The following is an 18,764-nucleotide window of genomic DNA, read 5'->3' as shown; positions in this document are numbered from 1 at the left end:
ACCAGTTACTGACCTTATTTCAATTTACTCCAGTTGTACATGTACATGTGTGTATGTTAACTTCAGTGTGGCGTCCTTGTCATGTATATGTACAGCCACACTTTTTAAATAGCTTGTCCAAACATGACATTTCCCATGATTTTTAGGGGCCTTCCCTACATTTACTCCTGCACTAATCAAAAAGAAAATGTTGATAAATACACCAAGTTTAAATATTGTATTGTTTCTCTTGTGTGAGAAACCCAAAGGGTAGATAAGGATAGATAATCATAGATAATCATAATGGAGGATAGATGTTGGGAAGTAGGAAAAATGTGTTCACATGGGAAGGGGAACAATGAAGGGGAAGGGAGTGAAAGTAAGAGAAAAGAATCAAGATATATTATGTACAAGTACAAAATCCTTATGATGAATTTGATCAATATGTATGATGAATATGTACAAATAAGAAATAAAGTTAAAAGTAAATTATCTAAGCAAAACAACAAAGAACAAAAAAAGTTGTTTAATCGAGTGGATAAAGTGAACAACATTAAACTCAGTGATAGACAATCTGTTTTTAAGGACAAACTCACTGACCCCTGGTTAGTAAAATCTCAACCATGTCTGGATCCTGTTTCCTCCCCCCTAGGGGCCTTTCTGCGCTGATTCTTGTTTTCCTGACCAAACTCCAAGAGGGAAGCATCTTTGAACTATTGGAGTTGTCTGTCTCTATCATTTTGCTCCTCTGTCCCCTTATGTGTCTGTCTTTCTATTTCTGTACCCTCTCTATCCTGAGCAGCAGCTACACTCAAAATTCCACTTTCCGGGAACCAGGAACACCAAAGGGTTCCTGCACTGAAGACCTGCTGCATTCCCATGTTCTTGACAATTTATCAAGTAGATAAATTTCACCCAGAAAATTCAGCCCCGCAGCACTGGCTTCCTGTGTTCAGATCTAAGGACACCCCAGAGAGGAGGTGGGACAAGAAAGTTACAAAACTCCCATTGGGAAGAGGCTAGGAGGAAGGTGCAGGCAGACACACCAGGATGGAGGGTAGACTGTACGCAGAAGGAGAGAACTACAAGAAAGAGTTCAATCCCAAAGACTACCAGGTCACTTACTATGCTTTTGACTCAGGCGCCACAGCAGAAAATGAAATCCTGAAATTTAACTTGGAAAATCTCTTCCAGATGTTCACTGCAGGTGAGTGGCTAGGATGTCTGTGAAGTTCACAGTGCAGGCAGGGAGGGTCCAATGCACAGGAACACCTGCAAGTCTGTGCACCAAGAATACTGTGGAGGCAGCTCAGCCCATCCTGGCCACCAGCCTGCCAACCACAGGGCCTCCGCCCCATGGCAGCAGGAGAGTCCAGAGCCCTAGTCTTGGAGATCAAATTGCCGGCTTGGGTCTGAGCCCATAGTTTCTTCACCTGTGAGATGGAGAAACTGACCCCAGAACTGGCACATGCTAGGATAAGATGAAAGAACAGGCCTGCCTGCATCTTCTGCTAAGAGGCATGAAAGGGAGATTTTGCGACCTCTTGAATCCCTCTGGAAATCTGATGAAAATTCTTATACTCACACAGAGAAACAGACATACACACTCACACATACTTTTTTTTTCAGCAGAAAATAGACTCACCCAAGCATGTTGAGGCCAAGTTTGAGTCTCAGCATTACCCATGCAGAGGGGCAGGAGGAGAAAGTCCATAGGTACCTGAAGCCAAACCACAGTGTTCAGTTTACAAATCCTTCCGCTGGGGCATTAGAACTGGGTGAACCAGGAGAGTTTAATTCTCAAATTGCTCAGTGCACTCAGAGGAGACTGAGACTCAGCATGGGAGGGAGGAAGAAGAGTGTCCAGCCCAGATCAGAGGCAGTAACAACAGCATGAGGGAGCTGTGGAGCACAGCTCAGGGGGGTATGCACTGCATAACTCTAGGGGGGTTTTGGTACTCCAAAATCCTCATCTAATGATGTAACTAGTACCAAGAAAGGTGCATCCAGGAGCACTCACAGGAACACAGAGGACAGGAAGTTTAGTGCTCCCTGAGAAATCTAAGACATCTAGAGTGGGGAGGCTGGCACTGAGCCTTGGCAGATGGACAGGTGGGTATTAAGAGAAAAGGCAAGAGGCAGGATGCAAGGATTAGAGAGCATTAACTTAGTGTTGCCTTTTCTTTAACCCATCCTTCACCTTCTAGATGGGCTGAACTGGGCACGAGCCCCCTGGCTCAGTTCTCAGCTTTCATCCAGCTCCATCCCCAGGGTGCTTCCCCACAATGTAGACCCAGAGTCAAAATCCCACAGGAAATAAACCATCTTCATCTAAAAAGCTGTCCTAGCCTGTCCAGAAGGCCAGGACTCATACTATCAGGTCCCCATTAGTACTCTGGGTGTGCCAGGGGGGATCGGGTATGTATACCAGGCTACACCCATCCCCAGCCTCACTGTCCCAGCCCTAGGTGTGAATCTGCCCTCCCTACCCCCCAGAGGTGAGGCCAATGCAGGCACAGTCCTCCTCTGCACACCCTCCTAAACCTGTAAGTCCTGGGGGAGGCAAGGTTGGAGTCTCCTTTGTCCACTTCCTCAGGCCTCCCAGCGCTATCCCCAACAGGAGGAGTGGGCAGCAATGTGTTGACTGACATCAGCATTGGCCCCACCATCTACCAGCTGCTCTCAGCCTGTGAGGTCTTCATGAGATCATCACCTCGGACCACGGTGAGCAGAACCTGCGGGAGTTGGGAAAGTGGCTGAGAAAGGAGCCGGCAGTTATGACTGGTGTCCCACCATGCAATATGTATGTGAGCTGGAGGGAAATAGGTACCACAGGTCCCACCCCACCACCATGGCCAGTCAGCATCCTTCTCAGCCTCCCCAAGCCTACCTCCTGCCTCGCTGGTGTCTCTCACCACCCTCCTTCTAGCTTCCCCCTCTCAGCTCCACCTCTGGCTGCACAGTTGACTGTGGCTACCATTGCCCCATCCCTGGCCTGCCAGCTCCCCTCCTCCTGGGAGAATCCAAGATTGCTCCAGCCCACATTCTCCTCACTTTCCTTTGAAAACTCATGGTTCAGCTTCTCCTTTAATCTAATGTTGGGATGGGGGACAGACTTGTCACAGAATGACACCAGCTGCTGGGAATCCCCTACTCCCTGCCAAATTCTTGCAGACCAACAGCATCGGCTGCCCACAGCACTGTCCCCATTCCAGCTCACAGAGAGCAACTGCAGAGGGATGAGGAGGAAATGAGTCTGCCCCATTCTACAGTGGAGGTAATTGAGGCTCAGGGATGGAGGGAGGTCTCTGGTCTATATAGAGCAGGACCAAGATGGAAATTGAAGATTTCTGTCTGGACCTTGGGCAATAGGGCCTGACAGCTTCACGGCAGGGCACTGTGGAACAGGCCAGGTCTGAGCATTGCTCAGCACCCTTTCTGCATTTACTCCTGCATCATTCACTGAGCACCTACTGGGCATCAGCCCCTCCTCTGGGCTCCGGAGGGCTCACACTGAAGGAGTCTTATCCCCTGGAGCTCACACTTCAATAGAGAAGTCAACCACACCCAACTAGATAGAAGATTCAGGTAAACATAAGGTGACAGGGAAGACTTCAACTGGCTGGGAACCAGAGACACAGTGAGTGCTGGGATGGGTAAGACGCTATGTTTAGTCTCCTTTCCTTGCTGTGACAGAATACCTGACACGTACAATTTAAAGGAGGAAACATTTGATTTGGCTCATGATTTCAGAAGTCTTAGTCCACGGCTAGCTGGCTCTTGGGGATAAGCAGCACGGGAGAAGGGTGTGGTGGAGGGTAACTACTCACCTCATGGAGACCAAGAAATGAAGAGCATATAAAGAGTTTGAGAGGACGGGGCCAGGGACCAGACATATCTGATGTTTAATATATATATATATATATATATATATATATATATATATGTAATATATATATATATATATGTAATATATATATATATATGTAATATATATATATATATATGTAATATATATAATGAATGTTTAAATTTTTAAAGTTATTACAGTGAAATCACACTGTCATTAACCTCCCTAAAACTACTCCCCCACCACTCCACACATCCATCCCATCATTCTTGCCGCTTTCCGAAGCAGTTCTGGAGCTCCTCTTTCATGTCTTTCGCTGTGAGATCCTGGCCAGCTCAATGTCCTGAGCTGAAGGAAGATGCTAACTTTCATAGTCATTTTGACTTTGGGAAAGAGCCAGAATTTACGCACCGGTGAATTAGGTGTCTAGGGACACTGTAATTTTTTTTTCATTTTTTTTATTTAAAGAGAAAGAAACAAAAAAAAATACATGGATATTAAAAAGGGTAGAAAAAATACAGAATTACAGAAAAACAAATGGTAAGAAATCACCAGTTGATAAGTTACATATTGTCATCTTAGAAATATTTGTTCAGGTTACAAAATTAAAGTATGTAAACTGACATTCAAATAGTGACACTGCCAACAGTTCTGCTCAATAATCTAACAAAAACTTAGTAATATGGTTATCAGTCCTACACGCTTGTTTTTTATCTTAAAGAGGGTAAGATTAAACACATCAAAACAGAACAAAACAGTTCAAAAAAAAACAATTTAAAGAAATACAGATTTCAAAGCAAGTCCACTGGAGATCTTCACTGTTTATCTAATTGTCTCTAGTTTCTTCCAAATAGTTGTCCTCATCTTCATGCACATTAAATACATATTGCATATTACAGAACTAATCAACTCATTACAGGATGATGAAGGCTTTTTAGGTCTTCAGATCTGACATTGGGGAAGACAATAATAACTACTATAGTCTCTCTCATTCTCTTCGTAGTAGCTGTCCTCATCTTTACATATGCTGAAATTGAACTTAAGAGACTAGACTAATATCACTTTGGTCAGTGAATAATAGTATTGCTAGATTGTTATCATAATGCTACAGAATTAGCATTGGGTTTCTTAGTGTCTCTTCTTCTTCAGAGTATCTATTCATTACATCTTGCATTATATAAATCTGTTCCCGTAAATAGTTTTTAAAAAATCTTCTCATGTGTGAATTTCTACATGTATATTTATCCTCTCTGTATTATAGAGAAAAACAAATCATAACAAGACAGCAAAACAAATTCCTAGAAAAACATGCAATGAAAAAGACACATAAGACCACAATATTAGGTGATCTACCATCATTACTATGCTTTCTCTTGTTATTTTCAGTAGACTTGTCCACATCATCAGGCTTAATATAGTTAAGCATAATATTACGTATTTATTTTTATAAAAACACAACTTTGAAAACATTGTAGGACTTGAGAGCTGTTAATAATCAATACCAGTATGGCTATCTTTTACATCTTGTCATCTTCAGAGCAGTTGCCTCTACTTTTAGGGTTGATACTATCAAGCATACCAAATTCAAATAAAATCAGCCAAGGCAAAACCACAGTCTAATGAATCGGATTCAAATAAGATCAGTCATAGTAAGACAATGTAAGTAATACAGGGTTTCAGTTTAAGTTAATAGGAAATTAAGGATAGTTACCATGGTATAATGTGCTATTTTGGGGTCAGATGTCTGTGCCCTCAAATCTGATATGAGTGGACAGATTAGAACAAATTAAATTCAAACTAGACAGAACGATAAGACTACTGTGACTTTTAAATCCTGATACACTATTAACAATGACCTCTCCCTTTTTTTATAGTGTATCAAAGCTATCTATACTAAAGATTATAGCTTATTGTCTCTGCCTCATGTCTGCTACTCCACTTTACTGCCATAATTTGTCCACCTTACTCCCTCATTCCACTGGCTTCCCTGTTCATTGAGGCCTCTCTGTCACTGTTGCTGGAATCCTGGTATCCCTTCATCTCTTTCTCTGTAATGTCCTTCAGCACTCTCTGTAGGATTGGGTTGGTGGCCATGAACTCCCACAGTTCCTCCTTGTCTTGGAATCATCTTATTTCTCCATTAATTTTGAGAGAGAGTTTTGACGGGTATATGAGTCTTGATTGCAAATTATTTTCTTTCAGTACTTGGAATATTTCTGCCCCTTCCCTTCTTGATTTAGGAGTTTGTGTTGATAAGTCTGTTGTTATTTTGATAATTTTCCCATTGTAGATAATCTGCTTCTTTTCCCTGACTGCTTTTATATTCTGTTCTTTTGGTGGATTTCTGGAATCGTGATTATTATATGCCTGGATGTAGATCTGTTTTGGTTGTAGGTGGCTGGAGTTCTGTATACCTCGTTTATCTGGATATCATTTCTTTTTGCTATACATGGGAAATTTTCCTTTAATGTATCTATGAATATTCTTTATAGTTCATTTTTGTTTGCTCCTGCTTCCTCACTCACATGCTTTATTCTTAAGTTATGTATCCTTTTGTCATCTTCTAGCCTTTGAATTGTTTCTTTCTGGTTCCTCATTATTTTTAAGAGGTCTTTTCTTTCATGATCATATATCATAAATCTCTCTTCAAGTTTCAAAAGGCTAACTTTAGTTTCTGTCAAGGCATTTTGCCAGTGTTCAATGGAGTTTTTAGTTTCCTGGTAATCTCTTTGGATCTGTTTCATGTATTCTAAGTTATGTTTAAATTCTTCTTCAGAATTTTCTCTTTCTTTTCTGATTTCCTCAGTTCTTCTATCTGTGTTCTCTTGGGTGGGGCTTGTCATTTCTTTAATTAATCTCTTCATATCTTGCCTCACTTGGATCAGGAGTACAGCTTTAAATTCATCCATGAGGTTATGGAGGTATTTTTTTTTTATTTTGGCTGATGTTGTGTCCACTATTGGATGGTTACTGCGCTTGTTCTCTTCTGTGTTTACTTCTCCTGGGCTTATTTTCTCATGTTGGGCAGCTGGAGATTTTTTTTATTTCTATCTCTTGTCATGTTTCTGGTTTCTTTCAGACTGGAATGTCCTGGGGGTCTCTGGCCCTCTCTGTATTGCTTAGGGCCTTTCAGAAGCATGCTAACTTGAGTTTTTGCTGCCCTCCCCAATTTGCTATTATCTGAGGTAGGCAGGGATGCAGGGACGGTGCAGGCTAGCCTCTGTGCCAGTCAGTCCACAAGTTAGGCTGTACTTTGTGGATGTCACAGAGTCACGACTATTTTGTATCTGCTTATTGGGTCCCAATCAGTGGCTTGGTTCAGCCCCAGCAGATCCTGCCAGTTCTCTGTGCCAGAAGCAGCTGACTTATGTTACTGTGGCACAGGCCTCTTCCCAAATCCCATCTGTCCTCTACCAGACCTCTCTGTGTCAGGAGCAACTATCTAATGTCACCCACCACAGCACTGGGTCTGCCCAATTCCAAGATGTCCTCCACTAGTTCTCTCTGTATCACTGACGCTGTCACGGCACCCGGGTCTGCCCAATTCCAAGATGTCCTCCACTAGTTCTCTCTGTATCACTGACGCTGTCACGGCACCCGGCTCTGCCCAATTTCAAGATGTCCTCCACCAGGTCTCTCTATGCCAGGGGCAACTGTCTGATGTCACCGAGCTGTGGGCTCTGCCCAACTCCAAGATGTCCTCCACCAGACTCTCTGTGTTACTGATGCCACCGTGGTGGCTGGCTCTGCCCAATTCCAAGATGTCCTCCAGCCAGCCACAACAGCCTCAGGACCCAGTCCCTAGTACTCACCAAGACTCAATGCAGGTCTTCCTCTTGGGTCTCCTGCACACTGCGCCGCTTGCCTTCACTGCATTCCTGACACAGCACAGAATGATCAGAAAACTACATGTGTTGGGAGCCGCGTCTGTGATAGCTCGCCTTGCGCGGCGGACGTGCGGCCTGTGGTAAAGAGCAAAGCCTGAGGTAGATTACCCCTCCCATCGAATATGTTAGTTTCCTGCTTACCGCGTAAACAACCCGCTCAACAATATAGTCTGCCTGGCAACTGATGATGTTAGCCAATCAGCTTGCCTTGCTTACTTTAACATGATTGGACACTGTACCCGTATATATACCGGTGCCACCCCTGGGCGGAAGAAGAAGCCAGGTAGAAGCCCAGAAGTAAAAGCCCAAAAGGAGCCGCGGAGAGCGGACCGGTAGAGGCTTTGGGGCAGACTGAAGCACAAAAGGAGCCGCGGGGAGCGGACCAGAGGAGGCTTCAGCTGGGAGAACCCAGGGCAGGCTGTACGGAGAAGGAAAATAAAAAGAAAAGGTTGTCCACTACCAGACTTTGTCGTGTGTCCTTCCTGCCGGCCGGGAGCGGACATCGACATTTGGAGGCCCGCACGGGGACTGATCACCCCCGAGACGTGGAAGTGGACAATGCTCCAGTACAGAGCTGCGAGACAGGTGAGTTGGGGATAAGCCTGGGCTCTGGGTGGCGCGCACCTACAGGGCTTTTAGACTCCCCTCAGGCTCACACGTAAGTGGCGGATTCCTTGGGCCTCACGCGGTGAGTAACATATTAAAAGATGGGAAACATGTTAGGTAGCAACACTAAGAGCGAGGGTGGTTGTGGAGAAAGCTCTCAAGAGCTTACAAAAGTACGCAGGGTATCTGAGCAGGCCCAGTCAGGGAGCTCCCGAGAGGGGTCCGTCAAGGGGAACAAGGATGCTAAGGAGGAGGACGGGGCTCTAGCCTCGGAGTCGTCTGACTCCGAGGATGAGGGAAAGTTGAATGGCAAGGAGGCCAAAGAGACCAGCTGTCAGGAGCCTAAGTCGCTCAATAAGGAGTCGCAGGGTTCTTTTCCAGCGTTGCCCCGCGAATTGCGCTCTGCTCAACCTGGTCTGCGGAGGAGTAGAGAGCTCCTGAGCGCTCCCCGGCGCGAGAGGGAGGCGAAGCCTTCCGCCCCACCTTGGGGGCCGTTTCCGGAGGCGATTCCTCGCCACGAGGCGGCCGCCTGGGAGCTCTCTCCCCTTTCGCCAGAACAGGAAGTGATGCACGGGCCCCCATTTTCCGCCCAATCACGGCCGCTGTCTTATGCTCCGCCGCCGGCGGGTCGGTATTTTTACAGGCGGCTTTGGCAGGGGGGACGCTTGTCTCATGAGGTACATCCACCTGGGATAGATAGTGGCCCCTACGGGATATTTCCTGTACAAGTAGCTATGGGCCAGGGACGCAATGTATGGGAGCCTTTTGAGATAAAGCAGATTAGAGAACTTAAAAATGCAGTTACAACCTTTGGGCCGACTGCGCCTTACACCATTGCCATGCTGGAGAATCTGTCTTCTGGGCCCCTCACCCCCGCGGACTGGATTCAGCTGGCAAAGGTGTGTCTGCCCTCGGGCAGTTACCTGGATTGGTGAGCCTGGTACGCAGAGTTCTCTGCAGAGCAGGCTGAGAGAAACGCCAATCGGGGAAACCGGGGGTGGAACAAGGAAATGCTTATGGGAGAAGGTCGGCACGCTGATGACCAGACCCAGTTCCCCGGCGCTGTCTATGAACAAATCAATGCCATAGGGCTCCGCGCCTGGAAACAGGTAAGTGGTGCCGGAACAGCCTCCTTGTGTCTTTCAAAAATAATTCAGGGTACCACAGAGCCATTTGTTGACTTTGTGGCCCGAATGCAAGATGCTGCCGATAAGATATTTTCTGATCCGGGAGTGGCTCAACCGCTGGTAAGACAGCTGATTTTTGAGCAATGTACAAAGGAGTGCAAGGCAGCGATAGCTCCTCATAAGAACAAGGACCTCAACGCCTGGATTAGGATATGCAGAGAGATAGGGGGGCCGCTCTCCAACTCGGGAGTGGCTGCTCTCCTGGCCGCGGCTGTACAGCAGAGGGGACCTCGCGGGTTAGAAGGGGAATGTAAGGCTAAAGGGTGTTTTGCCTGCGGGGAGCCAGGACACATTAAACGTCATTGCCCAAACAATGCAGATGCTAGGCCTCGCCCTAGGAATGAAGAACCATATGTTTGTGGGCGATGCAAAAAGGGATCACACAAAGCTGAGGAGTGTAGGTCAGTCTTTGATGCTCAGGGCAACCGTATTTGTGGACAAGATGCTAGAGGGCCAAAAAACGGCCAGAGGGGGCCCCCTTCACAGGCGGGCCCCCGCCCCAGAGACAGGACAGCTCAGGGTGGCAGCCTTCAACAAGGGCCACCCCTGGGTCAGCAGGTGTGGACCTCAGTGTCGCCTCAGGACTTATATTAGTGCCTGATATGGGTGTTCAAGTGGTTGAAACCACCTTTAAGGGACCGTTACCCGAAAATTCCGTGGGTCTGGTGATCGGGAGATCCTCCACGGCCCTTCGGGGTCTCACAGTAGTCCCAGGGGTCATAGACTCAGACTACACAGGACATATTAAAATTATGGTTCAATCTCTTGTGGGTACTATGGTAATCAATAAAGGAGACAAGATAGCGCAGCTCTTGCTGCTCCCCAGTCTCCACAAGAGATTTCCCTCAAAGCAGAAAATTAGAGAAAGTCAAGGTTTCGGTTCCTCAGGGGAAGTCTTTGAGGGACTCCATATGACACTTGGTAAAAGGCCCATGCTCTCACTTAAGGTCAATGGCAAGAATATAACAGGGCTCCTAGACACAGGAGCTGACCGTTCCATTATCTCCAGAAAGGATTGGCCTTCCAACTGGCCCACCAACACTGCAGATAACACGCTGCAGGGCCTGGGGATGGTGTCAGCTCCTCAGGTTAGTGCTTCAACCCTGCTCTGGTGCGATGAGGAGGGTCATCAGGGCCATTTCCAACCGTTTGTGTTGCAGTTGCCAGTGTCTCTATGGGGAAGGGACATCCTCACTCAGATGGATGTCACGCTTACGTCAAACTGCTCCCCCCAGGCTAAGGATATACTCAGGAACCAGGGATATACCCCCGGCAAAGGCTTGGGCAATGCCCTGCAGGGTCGGACATCCCCAATACCAGTAGAAAACAAAAAAGGTAGGCAAGGATTGGGTTTTTCTTAGGGGCCGCTGAAGAAGCTCTCCTACCCACTTCGATCAAAATCACCTGGAAATCAAATGATCCGGTTTGGGTACCTCAGTGGCCCCTGCCTAAGGAGAAGCTATTAGCCTTGTCAGAAATAGTCAGTACACAACTTAGATTAGGACATATTAAGCCGTCAACCTCCCCATGGAACACCCCCATTTTTATAATTAAGAAAAAGTCTGGCAAGTGGAGGCTGCTCCATGATCTAAGGGCAGTCAACGCGCAGATGCAGCCCCTGGGGGCGGTCCAGAGGGGGCTGCCAGCTCTCTCAGCCATCCCTCAGTCCTGGCCAGTTTATGTTATAGACCTTAGAGACTGTTTCTTCTCAATTCCCCTGCACCCAGAGGACACTCATAGGTTCGCCTTTACTTTGCCCACCATTAACCAAGAAAGCCCTGATCTCAGATACGAGTGGGTAACGTTGCCCCAAGGTATGGCCAACAGTCCCACTATGTGTCAGATTTACCTTGATTCCCTACTGGCCCCCCTACGAAAATCCTTTCCCAAGATAAGATGTATGCATTACATGGACGACCTTTTGCTCAGCGGCAGGGACCCAGACATGCTAAATAATATGCTCAGCCAGTTGGTCGAGGCCCTGAGACAAGCTAATCTGCATGTTGCCCCCGACAAGATTCAGGGAGGAGAAATGGTGACCTACTTAGGCGCGAGAATCTCCCCTATGCTAGTCTCTCCGCAGAAGGTCACCATTAGGATGGATGGCGTTAGGACCCTAAATGACATGCAAAAGCTATTGGGAGACATTAATTGGATTAGGCCATATTTACATATACCAAATTCAGATCTCAAACCCCTGTTCGACCTTCTGAAGGGAGACCCAGATATAGCCTCCCACAGGAGGCTCACTCCTGAGGCAAGAGCTGCCTTACAGAGAGTGGAAAAAGCCTTAGGTGGGGCTACCTTACACAGAATTGAACCAGGGCGACCCTTTGATGTCTGTTTGCTACAGACTAGTCTACAGCCTACAGCGGTGATTTGGCAGAAAGGACCACTACTGTGGATACACCCTAAGGTCTCACCTGCAAAAGTCATAGAGCATTACCCGGAGGCAGTCGCTTCATTGGCCCTTGAAGCGCATGATAGAGCTGTCCAACATTTTGGCTCAGGACCACAAGCCATCCGAGTACCCTATACCGCCAGCCAGATCAAGACCCTGGCTGCCTGCATAGATACCTGGGCCATTCTGAGATGTGTTTTCCATGGGGATATAAACAATCAATACCCTAAAGACCCTATCTTGTCATTTGTCACTCAGCACCCTATAATTTTTCCAAAGGTTACTGCCTCTGAGCCATTAGTCCTAGCAACTACAATATACACAGATGGCTCCAAGACGGGGATAGGCGCCTATGTGATCCTAGGCAAGCCCCCGGTTACCATACAATTTAAACCAGATCAGCCTCAGGTGGTAGAACTGCAGATCGTTAAAATGATTCTTGAACGGTTCTCAGAAGCCATTAACATTGTCTCCGATTCTAGGTATGTGGTCAATGCTATGCAAGTGCTTGAGACTGCCAGTTTAATTAGATCCACTTCCACAGTGGCTGGACTGTTCCTGTCTATCCAGACATTGCTTCAGAACAGACACCATAAGGTCTTCACCACCCACATAAGAGCACATACATCCCTGCCGGGGCCCATGGCACAGGGGAATGCGGCTGCTGACACTGCCACTCGCCCGTTATGGATTTTTACCTTACTAACACCAATCGAGCGAGCCCGTGCCTTCCATGATAAGTTTCATGTTAATGCCAGGACACTAGCAAACCATTTCCATGTTTCTAGAGCAGATGCACGAGATATCGTGCGACTATGTGACTCCTGTGCCACATACAAACCTGCCATACCGATGGGAGTAAACCCTCGAGGTTTGATCCCTGGTGATGTTTGGCAGATGGACATCACACATATACAGGAGTTTGGGACTCTTAAATATGTTCATGTTTCCACAGACACCTGTTCTCACGTCATATTCGCAACAGCAGAAACAGGTGAAAAAGTGTCTAATGTGATCAATCATTGCCTGGCAGCTTGGGCCGCATGGGGCAAACCAAAAATATTAAAAACTGATAATGGACCAGCCTATATAGGCAAAGCCTTCAATGAGTTCTGCAAAATGATGGAGGTTCAATTAAAACATGGTATCCCATACAATCCCCAAGGTCAAGGAATCATTGAGAGGGCTCATAGAAGCCTCAAAGAAATTTTACAAAAACAAAAAGGGGGAGTAGGCCAAGGCCTGGCCCCAAAGGCACGATTATCCATGGCACTATTCACACACAATTTTTTAAATTTAAATAATGATAATCGCTCCCCAGCTGTGGAGCACTGCAACCCTTCCCCCAACCATAAAGGGTGGGTGAAGTGGAAAGATGTCCTGACAGGACAATGGATGGGCCCGGATCCAGTGGTCAGCTGGAACCGAGGCGCGGTTTGTGTTTTCCCACAGGAACCGGGACGAGAACCACTGTGGATACCGGAGAGACTGACACGGGCAACAAAGCCCTCGACTGAAGATCAGACCTGCCCTACTGGAGATCCATCACAGACCAACCAATAAGATGAATAGAAATAGCGGTAGCCCGAAATGGACAAGAAGATCCTCAGGCATATGCATGGCTTGCTCAATTGGCCCACGACCGAGTCTAGATATGGCGGGCATCCCTCATTCTCCTCCATAAGGTGACAATACACAGCAGGGTAGGTGAGTCAATGACGGGTAAGAGCGTGCCTCCCCAGCACGACTCGACCTAAGCCAGGCCCTACCCCATCCTGCACGTAAGCCGCTGGACTGTTAGATGCTGCCCAGGTCTAAATTTCTCTCCGAGGGGATTTCTTTACGGAGAGGAAATGAGTGCAAGCTTGTGTGCATCCAGGTTCCGTCCAGTTTGTGCCTGGCCCTAGAAAAAGGACGAGGGCCTCAGGGCCTTGGCAGACCATGGCATGGCCAACCAGGGTCTAAGCCAAGGACCTACGGTGGGCCTACACATAGGGCATAAGCCTCTGCACCCAGTCCAGGAAGGGCTACGATGCGCACATTCATAAAAAATAAAATAGGGGGAGATGTTGGGAGCCGCGTCTGTGATAGCTCGCCTTGCGCGGCGGACGTGCGGCCTGTGGTAAAGAGCAAAGCCTGAGGTAGATTACCCCTCCCATCGAATATGTTAGTTTCCTGCTTACCGCGTAAACAACCCGCTCAACAATATAGTCTGCCTGGCAACTGATGATGTTAGCCAATCAGCTTGCCTTGCTTACTTTAACATGATTGGACACTGTACCCGTATATATACCGGTGCCACCCCTGGGCGGAAGAAGAAGCCAGGTAGAAGCCCAGAAGTAAAAGCCCAAAAGGAGCCGCGGAGAGCGGACCGGTAGAGGCTTTGGGGCAGACTGAAGCACAAAAGGAGCCGCGGGGAGCGGACCAGAGGAGGCTTCAGCTGGGAGAACCCAGGGCAGGCTGTACGGAGAAGGAAAATAAAAAGAAAAGGTTGTCCACTACCAGACTTTGTCGTGTGTCCTTCCTGCCGGCCGGGAGCGGACATCGACATACATGGTGTCTGGCTTCTGAGCTCCAGAGCTTCTCACTATCTCCTCCGGCACAGCCGGGTGGCCTGGCTGCTTCGCGGGGTCCCAGGTCTCAATTTCCAGCAGTCACCAAGAGTCAATACAGCTTTTCCTCTTGGATCCACTGGTCAGCGTGCCACGTTAAAGGTGCGGGATTTGCAGACTCCCGTTATCAGCAACTGCAGTCTCGGCACGACTTTAAATCCTCTCGCCGCTCTGTCTTGGTTAATAAGAATCGTTATCCATTTGTCTGGCCCTCTCCATGTTGTCATATTTTAGCATCTAATATGATTTCTCTGCAGAGACTCTCCGCCCAATCCCCTAGCAAGCCGCCATTTTTGAAACTCCACCACCCTTCTACACTGTAATGTTTTGACAAGGCTGCTTCTCCCTCGGATGGCACTTGGCAGCACTATTCACCGAATGTGCTACCACACCTTGTAGAGGTACCCAAAGATTTCCAGAACTGCTTCAGAAAGTGGCAGAGCCACGAGATAAGACTGTTTAAAGAGGGGATCCGAGTCTTTCGAGAGAGATTAATGGAAATGTGTCTTTTAGTGTAACACTTTTTAAAAATTATTCACTGTGTATTTTGATTCCACCTGGTAGTCCCCAAAGTCATAACCCTTGACCTTGCCAGACACACCCTGAAGTATGCTGTACTAATACAGGCATCTCGCCTGCCAACCAAGTTGACATTTAAGATTGACTGGTGCCTTTTAGGAGCAGCCAGAGTGAGCGACTTCTGAGGTACCAAAGGATCTGCAGGAGTCAAATCAAGCTGTAGAAACAGCAAAAGGAGAGGCTGGCATTGAGTATGAGCTGTTTGGGGACCAGAAAGAAAGTGACTGTCAAGTAAAAAGAATACAACCAGGTGTCAAAAAAGGCAGTGGAGACCAAGCCCTGTGGAGGGGATAGCTTCAACCTCAAGTACATGAGGGGAATGGAGTGGTGGGATCTATGTGTTATAGGGAGCTGCTCATCACGCAGACAGCTGAGCACGACTCAGGAGACAGGCTGGGCAAACTAGCACAGCAGGGTGTGCTGGGGTATCCAGGCAGCTAGCATGGTGCTCACCAGGTGGGAGCCTTGGAGGCCTCGGAGGTGGCTACATGGGGTCACCTGCGGATATGGGGGCAGTGAGGAGTCAAGGGCAACTTCCAGGCTGTCTGTGCATGTCGGGACTCAGAGGAGCCTTTGGAGGAAACGGACTCTAGGAGCTGGCAATGGGTGGCTGAGAACACCACAGGGCCAAGTATAATGCTAACATCAGACCAGGAGGAGGCTGTGGTGGGAGACTGGGAGAAAGCAAGGGCCATGAGTGTGCAGCTCCAGGAAGCTGAAGAAAGAGGAGATAACAAGAGCATGGAGACCATTATGATACAAATAAGCCCCGCCCAGAAGGGACACACCTCCCAGTTCCACAGATGTGAAATCTCTACGATAGGCAAATTCACAGCAACAGAAAGCAGATAAGTGGCTCTCCTCTCAGGGGTTGCAGGGAAGTGACTTAGGGACAGGGGCGTCATTGCTTACTGGGAACAAGAGAGCAAGGAAAAAGTATTGGGAAACAATATGATGGTTCCATAACATTGCAAGCACAATAAATACCACTAAATAGTACGATTTAAACTTATCAAAGTGGCAAATTTTATTATATATAATTTCCATAGAGAGCAAGGAAAAAGTATTGGGAAACAATATGATGGTTCCATAACATTGCAAGCACAATAAATACCACTAAATAGTACGATTTAAACTTATCAAAGTGGAAAATTTTATTATATATAATTTACAGCTTAAAAATCAATAATGAAATATTCCAAACAATTATTTGTTAAGAAGGAGGTAGAAATGAAGGAGAGGATAGTAAAATACATAATCTACCATCACGAGAGCTGGATAAACTTGAGTAGTTCTGTTCCTTCATTTCCTCATCTTCATAATACAAGAAACAACATCTCTCTCAAACATTTATTTTCTGAACAAGTTAAGTTATGGGCTTTGCCCAAGGATGACTGGCTAGGGCCAGGGATGATCATAATGAAGATATTTATTATAATTATCACTTTCATTACTTGCTATACTGTTACATGTCATAATATTGTCAATTGGTCATTATACCTAACACCTCACCTCTGTGATTGTCGCCTGCAGGAACAGATGGCAGGAGAAGGAGGCCTGGCTCCAAAAATCAGTCAAGAGATTGCTGAAGTGTGATGTGACCCAGCCGCACCCACTACGGTCAACCAGGTGCCACCAGCCAACTGCGTGCTGACGCTGCTGACCCTGGAGGGTGCCTGTCCCAGTATAGATGCCTACCGGGTGGCCATGCGGGGCCTAGTCAGCCTGCTGAAGCCAGGCAGACACCTGGCCACCATGGCAGCCCTGCATGTGAAGCACTACTTGGTGGGCCTGCAGTTTTTTGGGATCTACCTAAAGAAGAAGATGGTGGAGGCAGCCTTGCAGGAGGCTGGCTGCCAGATGCTGGGTGTAACCACCACCCCTTTAGCTGCTCTGAAACTTGCTGCCCTGATGAGGGCATCTGCCTTATAGTTAGTTGCCTGCAAGGGCTCCAGTGTCTAAGGTCAGCGTGGCCCAGAGGACCCGCCTGGCAGGGAAGTCATGGCTACTCTGACCACCATCTCATTCACTGCCCCTCTGAAGCAAGTAGGATCTGCTCCCAACACCTGGTCCAGAAGTCAGAGGGGAAAATCTGAGCATCTGCCCTCCATAACACTTTCTCATTACCCTGCACCAAAGACAATGAAAATAAAGTGATTTAGCTGGATACTCTTCATTTGGCTTCTCCTAAAAGCAGACCTTCAGACAAGAATTTGAGTCCAACTCACTAATTTGAGAACAAATTGTTTATTTGAGAAAGGACCCCGGAAATACTAATAAGGCTGTGGACAGGCAAGCAGAGAAGAAAGGAGTCCACAAGTGAAGTGTGTGTCCCTGCACCTGACCAAGCCCCAGAGAGAACTCAAAGGCTAAGATTCACAGATGCTGGTTCTCCACAGGAAAAAGAGGAACAGGAACTAAAGTTCTCAAAGCCAGAAACCATCCCAACCCCCCCCCCAAGTGGGCGACTTCTAGGCCCAGCTCCTGTCACTCAGTGCAGGGACACTGGGGTTGAAAGAGGAGGAGATTGGCCCCATGGGAGGGTTCAGGGTGTCACAGGAGTCCCCCAGATCTACATAATGAGGAAGCTGATGGCAATGGAGCTTCAGAGAGTGGCCGGCTGAAGCTGAGCAGTGGGGCAGAGTAGGAAGCCAGAATACAGCCTCTGACCTTAGGAAGGCCTGAGGTCATGTCTCTAGAAGGACATTAGTGACAAATTGGATTTAGGGCCCTGTTGCTGTGATGTGCAATGTGAGGCAGCAGTGACCTCCTACGGCCACCAGAGGGCAGTGCAGGACAGGCAGCACAGGCAGGAAGGCGGCTCAGGATAAAGATGTTGGCTCCAGCACCTTTTGACCTTCCACTGTTCTTTCAATCCCTACCAGATGAAAAAGTCATAAACTAGACCACCCAAAGGATCCTGGAAACCCCTAGACAGGCAGGACCTCTCTGTGGTCACATCCCAGGAGATAAGGGCTTTCCAGACCAATGTGCCCTGGGATCCCCCAGGATCTTAAACCCAGGACCTTGAGCCTGTGGGTCTGATTCAGCAAGGCTGAGATTCTGCATTCCCAGCCAGTTCCCAAGGTTGCTGGTGCTGCTAGTCATGAACCACATGCTGAGCGGCCAGGCAGTAAGCAGTGCATCCTGAATCCTATTTTCTGTCTCTGGCCCCAAACCCTCACTGGAACAGAAACTGAGCTGAACTATCTCTCGGAGCCACACCTGCAACTGTAGCATCTAGTACATAACAGCACTCAATAAATGTTTGTGGGATAAATAATATGTGAAACATACCTTTACAGGCTTCCTGCAGCAATAAGCTGCACATATTTTATTTATTTCTTGGCCATTTGGCTAAGAAGTTTCTGAAGTCACCTAATCCTGTGGCCTTTTTCATTCTTTACAATCAAATGACTTGATACTTTCTGCCAAACATCAAGAATTCACAAAACATGCACCAAAGTGAAGCCCACTGCAAATGTGATCATCAACTCTACTCTTCCCAGTGGACCTTTGCAGTGTGACCTTGCTGATCATCTCATCCAGAGGTAAAACTTCTTCTCTTCCCCACATCTGCCCTCAGGACTTGTTTGGGCCATGGTAACATCAGCAAAAGTGATGCATGCAGAAGCTCGAAAAGTTCTCAGACACTGAGCTGAC

General features: G+C 47.4%; 1 pseudogene; it reads left to right on the top strand.

Annotated features, from left to right (window-relative positions):
• Positions 1-354: 354 nt before the first annotated feature.
• Positions 355-17,162, top strand: LOC100723722 (indolethylamine N-methyltransferase-like; annotated as a pseudogene).
• The last annotated feature ends 1,602 nt before the right edge of the window (positions 17,163-18,764 follow it).

This window comes from Cavia porcellus, unplaced genomic scaffold (assembly GCF_034190915.1).
Source record: "Cavia porcellus strain 051 isolate PalLab524CR breed Dunkin Hartley unplaced genomic scaffold, mCavPor4.1 scaffold_2, whole genome shotgun sequence".
Lineage (NCBI taxonomy): Eukaryota > Metazoa > Chordata > Mammalia > Rodentia > Caviidae > Cavia > Cavia porcellus.
Note: the sequence above shows the minus strand (reverse complement) of the source record. Positions and strands in the feature narration are given on the sequence as shown.